Source organism: Labrus bergylta, chromosome 7 (genome assembly GCF_963930695.1).
Source record: "Labrus bergylta chromosome 7, fLabBer1.1, whole genome shotgun sequence".
NCBI classification, from domain to species: Eukaryota; Metazoa; Chordata; class Actinopteri; order Labriformes; family Labridae; genus Labrus; species Labrus bergylta.
This window is the reverse complement of record NC_089201.1, coordinates 21,294,274-21,307,473: the sequence shown is the minus strand read 5'-3', so window position 1 is coordinate 21,307,473 and position 13,200 is coordinate 21,294,274. Positions and strand designations below refer to the sequence as shown.

Genomic DNA, 13,200 nt, shown 5'->3' with positions numbered 1-13,200 from the left:
CATTTTATACGGACAAGCTCTGCAACTTCGGAAAAATATGACTTTGGTTTCTCATATTTCAGGATTAAATGTCTGTTAGAATCAGGATTTCTTTATTTTAACCCAGGTATGGTTGTCTTTGAAATTAAGGTATCTGGATAAAAAAACGTACCATATCCATCCATTATCTATGCCGCTTTCCTCGTACGGGGTTGCGGGGGGCTGGTACTGTATCAAAAATTCAAAACATTGGAAAGAGCTGTCTCTCCCCCCACCCCCTCCCCTCTAGAGTCGATGTTGCAGGCGGATTGCCATGACAGCTCGCTTGCCTACTTCCATCGCTGCAACACCTGTTGGCTTGCTGTTTGCCTGGCAAACCAGGGGGCAACCAACACGGCCATGTGAGGGTGCCTTAAAACCACCTACCTTCTCTGGTCAAAACAAATAAGATCAAAGATCATTCAGGATCAGAATGAAAACATAGAAGGAGGACATACTGGCTGCTGCATTGTTGTCAGAGAAACCAGCACTTCAACATAGCATGTTACCTTCATGTCTGATGACACAGTAAGGTGATTTTATTATTTAATTCAGTAGATATCTAACACATTGCTCCTTTAAACTGGATGTTTATTTTTTATTGAATCTCTCAACTATGTTATTGTGACTCTCTGCACATCATCAACAGTATGACAAAGTGAGACAAGGAGGGCATGAATAGATTAGAGGTGTGTTAGTGTATGGACATTTGAAAGTGAACCCCGATGGCAGGAAAAAATGGTTTGCATAGTTGGAAGATGGTACGTTACATCTCCGACCCACCATCTGCCATGCTTATTACCGTCAGAGACCGTGAGACCCAAAGTGCCCCTTAAGTGGCAATGAGAACTCTATAAAAATGTTCAGGTATGAGCTTGTTAAGCAAGGAACATACTGAAAAAAAAACGCACTCGCCATGTCTAGGACAGACGCTGTTTTCCAAACACAAGATGGCACTTCTCTTTTATAGTATGCATAAAACATAAATGTATAATACGCCAAAAAGCAGCCCTGTGTATGTTTAAGTGGAATCTTCTCCATGTTGTTATGATGATAAATATAACCTTTTTGTAAGTCTACTATCCAGGGAATTACATTATGCAGGTTTGTATCTAAATCAGTAAATCACAGCTGCAGCATGTGGTCCCTTTTTCTGCCGGTAGTTTGAAACTGCGTGCCCCCGGAATCATGTTAAAAAATGTAAACTTTTTTATTTTGCTCTCATGGAAAACAGTTTTTTAATTAAACTTTGTAGTGCATGTGTTTGGCATGGTTGCATGCTCTTGAGGGTGTGGGACCACTGGCTGTAAATGCCAGTGTGTGTGTGTGTGTGTGTGTGTGTGTGTGAGCAAGTCTTCCAGCTGCAGACACTCAGTGTCTATTTGTATACTTTGCACGGCTTCTGTGCCCACAACTCCGCTCTAACGGCCTAGCTGAGATTTGGGCCATGCTGGGTGCTTTCCCATAACAGCTGGTTTGTTTTGCCTGTGGTGTCACGCCACCAGGGACAGCACTGTCATTTGGCATCCTTATCTTGATTTCAGCGGACAGTTACCACATCCACCCATGCTGCTTGAGGCAACTTGCACGCACACACACTATGTCAGTTTTTCAGATTTGCAGTTCCTCCATTAACCCCAGCCTGAATGTCACTTTGACAAAAGTGCTGATCTTTTCTTTTCTTTTCTTTTATTTTTATATTTCTTTTATCGCCTGTATCTCTGTGACAGCATGGGCTGGAACGTTATTCTGTTTGCTTTTACTTTGCAGTAGCAGACTGCCCTCCACATGTGTTTGTGTGTGTGGTGTGAGAGAGAGAGAGAGAGAGAGAGGCATCAGTACAGCTGGCTGTGACGTCTCTGGGCTTCTGAAGAGGAAGTGGTGGAGGGCAGTGTCCGCACGCAATCATCTCTTTTGCTCCCCTGAACTCAAAACATACACGCACACCTACTGTACACAAACACACACACACACACACACACACACAAGCAAACTTTCCTTCTCTGAGTCATCTTTTTTTAATTGCTGTGTTTGTGTATTTAATACCAGCTTATGGTTTGTTGGATTTTCTAAAATATTTCAAAAGAGAAAATAGTAAAAAAGCACAAACACTTGTTCCACCAATGTCAACATAGTTCTTTCCTTGTTACTGTAAACACCACTTCTACTATTTGTTTACTTGCCTCTGTATAAACAAAGACTGATTTTGCTATGATTTTTTTCCTTTGTTGTGTGTGTGTGTGTGTGAGGATGAAACGTTCTATGATTTACCGGTTGACTGCCAACTGAATCCATTACAAACCACCGCCAGGCTCGCTGATATGAAATGCTCCGCGCAGAAGATTGACATTTACCCTCTTAGAGAATGACTAAATGTTTCTCATTAAACTTCTTAGGCCACAAACAGAGGAAGGCCTTGTTTAGGCGATTGTATCGATTGTGTGCTATCTGTTATATACTCAGCCTGTTGTAATACCCCTATTCTCCCACAGTTCCTTGCATAAGTGAATCACCTCTCTTCCTCTCTATTTTCCCAGAAGACACCAAAAACGGGGGGAGAAAAAAACCTCTCCTGGTTCAGTAGTTTCTGCCATCTTGTGACCTGAGGCAGTCGCCCCTTCCTCCTGCCGGGTGTGTCCAGCTTCTCCTCCCTCCTCCTCCTCCTCCTCTCAGACCTGTAAAAGCCTGCATGGGCCACCTGCAGGCAGCTCTTAATTAGTTCCCCTCTTACAAGCTAGCCGGAGATAAACAATGAAAAGCCACCGCAGCGCCACAGGAGGGGGTCGCAGGCAGAGACACATGCATCACGGTCCTGTCCTCTTCAAGTAGGGGCCTCTCTCTGCTGAGCAACTGGCGTCTTTTGTGCAGAGCTCTGAACAAATTGACTTTTTGTCTGCGCGGCCTCTGTACGCCTGTCTCCTGCACTGTACTCTCATATTGATGGCACAGAGGGGTGTTTCAAACATATGGTATTTGGTTAGGAGGAATAAAATGCATTCACGGTTTCTGTCACAAGAGTCTTTTTAAACCTTGAGAATTGTCACTTTGAAAGATGTTTGTGATATAAATCCAAACCCTTCTCCACGGCCGCTTTTACCCTCTTTTATTCAACTCTGTGCTCCAGAACATGTGCTGACCAAGATGTTATTTTATGAGGCTTTATGTGAGATTCAACAGTGAGTGTAATGTGAACATATCCAATAAATCCTTTTTAATATTTTTGGCTTTACTGCCAAGTATTAGAATGACAAACCAGACTCAGGGCCCCACTTTGGGCATATGCAGCAGACACAAATGCACACAGTCTTATGCACACAGACAAACGGACGGGGTAAGATCCGTGGCCTGTGCGGCTGCTGCTGCTTTATGAAAAGATAGTGAAAGAAAAGAACAAATTCGCCCTGGTTTCTTGACTTTCTTCCAATTTCTAGAGCAGAAAAAAAGACAGAAAATAGTCTTGGAGCAGTAAAACAGCCACATGCACACTGATCATATTCTGGAGTTGTGCCTGCAGGGATTCAGTAGTTAATCTCATTGACAGAAAAACTCTCAGGTTTTCATGTGGCAGCTGAACTCCACTCTTTACTCGCGTGGTCATTTTAGAATACGTTTAATTGAGCCAATTTAAACCATCTTAAATGCTTCATGCAATCTGGCTGTACAGTTCTATGTAGTTAAAAGCATGGGGAACTAGTATGGTAGTAAAATCCTCTCTGTAAGTATCCTTGCTGACAGACTTTAAGTCAACTTGTCTATTATCCACTAAATTTGTTGTCTTTTAAGTTTCCTGGGTGAAAAGAAGAGCTAATTTAATTGATGATTACTTTCTACTCAAACTGTACTTTGACTTGCAGTTGATTGTGCATTTTAGCCACAAAGGTACAGTTTGACTTGGGATAGGGTGACCATATTTTCAGATCTCCAAAATCTGGATACTTTAATTTGAGCACAATCCCCCGTGTATCGATCCCCATATGGGTGACCTGCACTGATCATACAAGGTGTTAGTGAAGGTGCTCGTTAAAATTGGTTGTCACCGTTGTATGTATGCTTCACTGAAGTAGATCGTAACAGTGCTACTTCCGGCCTGTACCCACCATTTCTGTTTGCTCATTTTGATATGGCTTTGTATGTCGCGTTTCCAACGTTCCAACGTTTCCTAAAATTTGGACAATGGGGACTTTGGACACGGAGCTTAAAAAACTGGACAGACCCGGTCACATCTGGATGTTTGGTCACCCTAAGTTGGTCGTCTGAACCATGATGAACAGTGCAGCCGCATGCTTCTACTCTTTTCAGCAAGGGAGCCTGTGATGTTGCTACGAACTGTGCAGATGAGGTTTAACCTGCACTTTGATAAATTTTTACATGAAGGTTTATGACTCCCAAACTCCAACTAGTTCATTAACAACCTACATCATAGAAAATAATCATGTTTTATGTCATTAAAAACTAAGATATAGCTAAACCCCTTATAGCATGAAATGGAAAATAAATAGTGCTGGATCATTTTCCACTCTAATAAACGTCACAAGGTTTCTTTTAAGACATTATTATTGTTGTATGTTTTATAGATTAACATTTGAAACATTAGTCAAATTGAACAGTTCTCAGAGCACACTAATATAAATCACACTCTGTATACTGTAGAGACATGAAGATGCTGTGCTGTTATATTTTTTTTACTACACTGCAGAGATGTTTTTGATTCCTGCAGCATATTCTCACACCAGCACCTAAAAAAAGAATCAGCTGGCCTTCTGTGGCGATAGACATGTCACACCCAGGGTAATAAACAGCTGTTTTATGAATTAATTAGTGGGGTTCACTCATGGTCATCGTGCATTAATGAAGGCTCTTGTGCTGCTTTCACTCCCCCTCAGTGCTGTTGGGGTTCAGGGAGGGTTTAATGGCGAGCGACTGGCCATCAGTGGCTTGGACACTTATACGGCCTTTTTTCCACACAAAAAATCAAAGACTTGTCAAGGAACTTCCTCATAAATATCAGACACGACCAAATAAAACAAGATTCCCTCACCAGTGTAATCTCTTAACTGCTGCATCGAGATCACTGACTGGCTTCAGTGCAGTAGTTTGAAACAATATCAGCACCTTTGTGGTAGTTCTTCTTAAACGGCCTCGACTCTATACATAGAAGTGAGCTGAGTCTTGGAACCATTTGTGTCGACAGAGAAGAAATACACAGAATGGTTTTTCACTTGTTTACCTTGTATGCGTGTGTTTGGTTAGCGTCAGCAGTGTATCTAAAGATCTTGACAAATCTGGTTTACTTATCTCAGTTCCCTCCCATCCTCTTGTGTCTGAGGTATAAGTGTCTATTCCAGTGATACTCAGCCTCGTTAGACTTAAGAGCCACATTGACCAAAAAATATTTCTGCAAGAGCCACAATCAAAAAACCTCTTTCTTTCCTAAAATATTTCTTCTTTTTTTTTCCAAGCAGGACCTAAAAGAGCCACAACTAGTCCCAAATGTGGCTGGAGAGCCTCGGGTTGAGTATCACTGGTTTATACCAAATGCAAACATTTGAAGAAAAATGATAATGAACAAAGAAAATTAACACAGGAAATTGCTGTTTTGAAAACATGACTCCCTAAGCAACGCTGTGATGTCACAGCTACTTTGTCGTTTGTTTCAGGGCTAAGCGATACAAAAACAAACATTAGCGCTTGTTTTAATAAGACCTGAGTGCTGTTAACAATAACTCTACATTAATAATAATACGTGTTTTTGTTAGTTACCTTCAAAATGAAATTGCTTCTTGCAGCACTTTTTTTTTTTTTTCAGCTGCTTGAAATGTTTTCATTTCATTATGTTTGTCTTCTCAGATTGCAGCTTTTTAACACTGAGGGTAATTACACAAGTTATCAAAGAACCTACATTATTATGTAAAGTTAAACTATTAGTCCCCTGTTAATGAAAGTCAAATTAAAGTAGCCTGAGGATATTTATGTCGATACTAAATGAGCAAAATGAAACAAACTGATTTGAAACTCTGGTCGGCTGCTCATTTAAAAGTGTTTCCCTCTTTATGAGTAATTGTAATTTTTTTCCAAAGGGGAAGTTGGCGGCCTAGAAACAAAAACACATCTATTCATAAGGCTGGGAAACAATTATAACTCTTAAGAATCACAGATCCATTCAAAAGAAGTTGAGATTTTCATTAATGGTAGTAACATTTGTTCGCAGCAAGTCAGTAACTATTCAATTAAATCCAAAATTGTTCCCTAATTCAAAACAAACATGGAAAACACAAACATGTCCCAACCACAGTTACACTATAATTTTGTGGTGAACACTGATAAGGTACAACATGACTGGTTGAATGAGGCATACAACTGCAGGGCTGTAATTCTGAGTGAACTGAGTGAACTCAGTGTGCATGAAACAGATCCTAAAATAGCTAAAAGGAAGTAAATCCTTTCTTGCCATGAATGTTGTGAGAAGCATCCAGAACACTGAGGGATCGTGGTAGTAGTAGTAGTAGTAGTAGTAGAAGTCATAATGGTCGTTATTATATTAGTAGTAGTAGTAGTAGTAGTAGTAGTAGTAGTAGTAGTAGTAGAAGTCATAATGGTCGTTATTATATTAGTAGTAGTAGTAGTAGTAGTAGTAGTAGTAGTAGTAGTAGTAGAAGTCATAATGGTCATTATTACAGTAGTAGTAGTTGTTACTGTGATATTCTAGTAAGTTTTAAAGTTGTAGTAGTTGTGATAAATGCAGTTTTTAGTGGATTAGTTGTTGCTGTAGTAGTGTAGTAGTAGATGTGTTTGTATTAAACCCAGTGGTTGTAAGTGTACTAGTAGTAGTTGTTACTGTACATGTTGTAATAGTTCTAATTGTAGTAGTAGTAGTTGTTAAAAGTTTGTATATGAGTTGTAAAACAAAGGACATAAAACAATCAAGACAAGCTATCTCAAGTCATAAACAGTACCTGCAGCACTGTGGTAGTATTGATTGTAGTATTGTAGTTGTAGGAGGGGTTGTTATTGTAGAATTAGTCACAGTGGTTGTTGTAGTTCTAGTTATATTGTTTAAACACCTCAGTTAAAATGACCATGACCTTATGTGTTGTCCAGTTGACATCACAGTAGTCCCATCCTGACAACTCGTACTCTGACTGGAGAAATCAAAGTGAGGCCCGTTTCTCTTGGAGGGTGGCCCAGACCTGCTCTTGATGCTCCCCTGTCTCTTAGAGGTGTGTCTCCCTCCCTGCACCAATACCAAGGGCACCTGTATAAATACACTTTGTCGTCTTTCAGTGTGTTTCTCTCCTCCTCCTGTGCAGGGCTCACTTTCTTCTTCTCTCCTCTTAGTAAAAACAGTAGTCTGCAGCAGCACCTGAGTGGCCTGTTTGTACAGCCAATCCTAATCCTGCAGCCCTCCACATCTCTCATGTCCACCGTTTTTCTTTTCCTGCCTCCCTCTCTGGGCTTTTCATGCTCTCAGGTTTTCAAACACACCAGCCGTGCAGTTTGATGTGGGCCAGGGGGGTTTATTCAGGTGTGGCAGCCGGTGCTTCCACCGCCCAGTCTCTTGATGTTGCGTCCATCTGCGGCCAGGTGCCCGAGCGGCCTCTGAGAGCCCAGTGTTCCGGGCCTCGAAGATGAATAAAGGGCCTGTTGATGGAGCTCGTCTGTGGGGCCCTGCGGTTTCTCCCCTCTTACACGCAGGAGCAGGGATGTACTAGGGCGTTCACCTGCTGGAGAGGAGAAGGGTTGACTATGCCCCGCGCTTTGACTGCAGGGGAAAACGTAAAAACACGGCGGATGCGTTTGTGTGCGTCCTTGTGTCCTCCACCCTGGCTATGTGCCGACCCCATCTGTCTGAATGAACACCTCTGTGTATGTCTGAGCTAAGGTTGGTCTGGGTCAGCAAAGAAGAATTGGCTCAAATTTGCTGCCTGGCATTTCATCAAGGACACATGCTTCAATCCCTCCGAGGTTGAAGGGTTTGGGTGTATTTTCTTAGGAGGTGTGATTGGTCTAAAATTTCCCCTCACTTTATTTTAGATAGAAAGAGGATGGTTATTAATATAGTGTGAACATAAAGGTATATCGGTCGGCTTGAATTGCATTAAAATATTCATTTAACACCCAATTTTAGAATTGAAAATCAACTCTCGAAGTAAAGCTCCACACGGTGAATAACTTCACTGCCGGTTTATATTAGACTTGATGTAAAGGTATTTCAACACTTGTAACTCTATTTGTACTACAGGGTATCTGCAAGTCTTGAAAAGTCTCTTGAAGTATTGAACTCTAAAAAGTTGATTTCATTTTTGACTTGTCCTATTTTTATTTTTCCTAACTGCGGATGTATTGGGAGTGAATAAATTCAGACACTTAGTTTGGTGTGCGTGTGCCTGTGTGTGTGTGTGTGTGTGTGTGTGTGTGTGGTGGGGTGTTAGTCAATGATTGTGTTGTTATCTTGTGTGTTCTTTTCTGTGATTTCAAGTCACACAACTGCTTAAAAGACTCATTTGGTTTGCGATCTTGTTGTCTTGTGGGTAAAAATGGTGTATAAATGGTCATAAATGGCGAGCTAGCTTGCATGGATGGCATCTAGAAAAATGAAGCTAATGATTACTGGATTTGTATATAGGAAGTGAAGACACAATTATGAGAATATATTTAAAATTAATGTTATCAAATTATGATTGGTCTCACTCTCCCAAATGATTTGTCTGTATGACTGGGAAAAAGGGTCTCCAGTAGTAATTTGCATTATAAACATCTCTTTGAGAGGCCTGGTGGTTGGTGCATGCGACCCATTTTTGGAGGCGTGGTCCTCATAAGCGGGCAGCCTTGACCTGATGCTCCTTTCCCACATCTCGTCTTCCGCTCTCTCTCTCTCTCTCTCTCTCTCTCTCTCCCCCCCGATTTCTGGCCCTATCCCGTGACCGTCCTGTCTCTAAAACTGGGGCAAAAAAAATCCCAAAAATGGACTTTTAGAAAAACGGTGTCTGTGTTTATGAAAAGTGTCTAATCCCTGGTTTTACACTTGCTATAAAATATCATGACTGAAACAATGCAACAGTTCCGAGTTGCCTAGTCGCAAATTTTTGGTACAAATCAGCATTTCTGTTTTGAGACTCTTCCTCTTTAAGTAGCTTGAACTTGGAGGAGTTTGTTTGAATGTGACTTCTCAGAATGAAAAGTGTCTGATTTCTGTGAAACTGTCAACCTGAGAACTTTTTTTTGAACTCTAGGAAGAAAGGGGAAGGCAACAGACAGTCACCCACGTGCTGCCTCTATCACACCACCCTCACCAGATTTCACGAGTGTAATTGGGGACACCCACATGCACACATTTTAAAGTTCCACCACAGACAGTACTCAGGAATTTGTTCCTGTCTTTGCTTCGTAGAGAAACGCTACCACAGTGTTTGTGTGGTTGTCATTTCTGATTAAATGAGTTTATCTTGAACATGACATCTTGGCTGTTCGAAGAAAAAGATAGACAATACATTACAAGAAAAAAAAAAAAATGTTGTTATGTTCCAGTGTATTTTTATATTCACAGTACTTACAGATAAAGAGGCAGTCTGTGGGTAATAAGTCAGACTTCAAAATGCCTCTGCAGCCTGAGTCTTTAAAGCCGCTGAGTGACAGAAAAGCTTTAAATCATAGAAAGGGGACAGGTCAATCTTGGCCATGCGTCAGATCACACACACACACACACACACACACACACACACACACACACACACACACACACACACACACACACACACACACACACACACACACACACACACAGAAACACACTCTTCTCCCCCTTGCACTGCTGTGAGCATAGAGCCCAGTTCATAATGAAGGACCCCCCAGGGAACATGGCAGGGACTAATAACTCTCTTAATAAGTCTCTTTTAGTGCTGAAAGGCTAGTCTCTTTATACTGCAAGTGTATATGTGCTGTAAAGTCTTTTCCAGCTCACTACTGTAATTTTATGACTGTGTTTTATCTTTTTCTTGTAAAACGGAAGTCATTAGGTGTGTGTGTGAGGGAGAGTTTTTTTGTGTGTGTGTGTGTGTGTGTGTGTGTGTGTGTGTGTGTGTGTGTGTGTGTGTGTGTGTGTGTGTGTGTGTGTGTGTGTGTGTGTGTGTGTGTGTTGCAGGCTGTCTCAGATTCAGCCCATGGAAAAAAGTTAAAATGGGTAAAATTAGATAAAATATCCTCTTTGAACTAGCAGTTTGTGGCCTTATAAGACGGCTGATAAGGGTAAAGTTAGTTTTGGGTCTCATGCTTTGGTTCATTTGAATAGAGTTTATTGAGTGTTTGTGTGAACAAAAATTGACTGGCTGCTTTACTAAAGACTCAGAGAGTACACATATACCAATAATGTAAAAGAAGCAGCGTCAAAAAATAATTTAATAATGACATTTATATATATTTTTTACCCCACATCTTTAAATCAAGATGTAAATTCAGCTGAAGTTAAAGAAAATGAACGTGGACTACAATATGAAATCATCCAGACCAAAGCATTTTTGGATTTAAGATTGCCATGTAAAAAAACACATGACAAAAGTATAATAGAATCAACACATTTGGTAAATATAAAAAAACTGTATCAGTTACAGTGAAAATAAAATAAAGACTTCAACAGCATGTGTTGAAAAGTGTTGTTTCACTATTACATAATAAAGTATTGTTTATATTGTATATAACCAAACTGCAAGGCAGAGTCATTCATCTACTGTTACAAGCTGAATCAGAATGTGGAGGAGGAGTAAACTGAAACATCAAAGATCACGACTCACACTGAAAAAAGAAACAGCTGGATGTATGATTTGAGTACAGTGACAATATTTAATCAATAATGTATCAAAAACGGTCAAATAATTCACACAGGGATTAAGGATCTTGTCTGGTTATATTTTCTGTGAGATGGATTATTTATTTAAGGGCAGTCCTATAAACATGATTTTTTTTTTTTTACTCGGTTCATTCTGAGTCATTATATTCACTGTGATTGCAGGAAAGAACAGGAGAGATGTAGTGAAATTAAACGTCCTTTAATGCCCTTTAAACAGTCGTATCAGAGCTGCTAGGCCTTTAGTAAGTCTTTGTGCAGAGCAGGCATCTCGTTTATTTGAAAAAGATCCTCTGGACCAGGAAATCTTAAACCCTGTTTCTATTGATGATAGTTTCAGTCGTGATAGATAGATACTTTATTGATCCTGAGGGAAACTATATATATATATGTATATATATACATATATATATTCAAACTATATATATATGATAATCACATTTTATTTTATTTTTCAGAACTGTTAAAAAAAAATTGAGATTGTTTTACACTAATTTTATTTTGAAGTTGAGAAATTATAATCAGAATGTTTGTAGATGAATTGTACTTTATTATTGACTTCATTATTTGATCTTACACTGGAACATTTTAGTGTAACAGTTTCAGTTTCATCAGGTGTATTCAGGTCGTCAAAGCGAGACAGCATCAGAGAAATAAATACACAGCAGGAAAACCTTAACTCTGTAAAAAAAAAAAAAAAAAATATGGAGATCCAGGAATTATTCACAGCAGTTAAAAATAAAAGCCTAACATATTGTATAACAAAAATGTTAAAGACTTGAGAAAATATTAAATTTAAAACATATTCAAATGTAAACATACTAACAGGGAGATGGAGGGGTAATGTTTGTGGTACAGTCGTTACATTAGGATGAGAAATAATTACTACAAATATCATAAATCTGAAATAAATAGGATAAAACTGCCGGAGGTGAAAAGTATTCCAAACAAAGGGTTTTCAATCCTGTAGTTACACTATAAAGCACACCAAGTGTGTTCTTGACAAAGTCCAGTAGAACTTTCTTGACTCTTGTGTTCAGTCACATTTTAAAATGATCATATGCAAACATTTTAATCCGTGTTGATAAAAGCGTCTGCTAAGTGAACTGTTTGATTTGTTAGTGATAAAGAAGTGACATTGGACAGAACTGTTGCCGTGTTAAAAAGCCAAACGTCAGCAGTTCTGTGGTGTGGAGGAGGGGAGCGGGAGAGTGTATGACAGTCCCCTCTGTGACCAGCAGGCTGTGCTGAAGCAACATCACTCCACCTTTCTGCCTTCACCTCTTCTTACTGAAAGACAGGACCACAATCTCTGGTTCCTCATTTTTTTCAATATATATTTGAGTGTAGATTGAATATTTCTCCCTTTGCTGGATTTCCACAGAGAAAAAGAAGGAAACAGTAAGTGTAGGGTTGAGTTCAAGTGGAAATATCCTTGTCAGAGTGCATGGATTTGGTATCTGCAGCCTGGTGTGCCCACTACCAAAACCATGGACACAATCACCACTACTACTCCTCTCATTCTATTCTGTCTGCAAATCGTTGTGTTTCCATCTCGTTTTTATGTTCTTCAGGATGAATGAAGATTAAAGATTAATATGCTTTAAAACAAATTAACCGAGACAAACTTTCCCTGCTCTGTCAAAGCTGGGTTCTTCAGTTGTTCAGTTGATTTGTCTGTTTTTTTTTTTTTTACTTGCTAACAAAATCGCAGTGATGAGCCAGTCCCAGCACGGTTGATAACAGTTTGGTTCCAGATAAGTAATCTGAGCAGGCCACTTTTATCTTTGAGCAGAGACGAGCTGTCTTGGTTGTGGTAACAGACTGATAAAAATGCTACTAGGTTATATGTTTGTATGGGCTTCCTTGAATTTGCAAGCTTCATATTCCAGTATTTACAACGTTTTTCCAGACTGTTCTCTAGGTCAAGTAGCCCTTTCTCTAAATATTTTTCTCTTTCTCTTTCTCTTTCTCCTCCTTCTCATTCCCTTTTCTCTCTCTCTCTCTCTCTCTCTCTCTCTCTCTCTCTCGCTCTCTCTCTTTCTCTCTTTCTCTCTCTCTCACTCACTCACTCACTCACTCACTCTCTCTCTCTCTGTCTCTCTCTCTCTCTCTCTCTCTCTCGCTCTCTCTCTCTCGCTTACCCAGCCTGGCCCATGTACAAGTCCTAGCAGTTGTCAGTTTCAGGAAATGCAGCGTGCTCTGTTGGGAAGTGAGGTATCTGCCTCTGGGCCAGAGGTTTTTTTTTTTTTTTTTTTTTGTGTAAATTTTATCGGCTGCTTACGGGAAGCAGCAGATCCCGTAAGCGGCTGATGTTCACTCGACCTTTCCTCTCTTGCTGTGAT

At 40.0% G+C, this 13,200-nt stretch overlaps 1 protein-coding gene across 4 annotated transcripts in view; it reads left to right on the top strand.

Moving 5' to 3' along the window:
- kcnq1.2 (potassium voltage-gated channel, KQT-like subfamily, member 1.2) overlaps positions 1 to 13,200 on the top strand; it is a 178,629-nt gene that overhangs the window by 38,984 nt on the left and 126,445 nt on the right. The window lies entirely within an intron of this gene.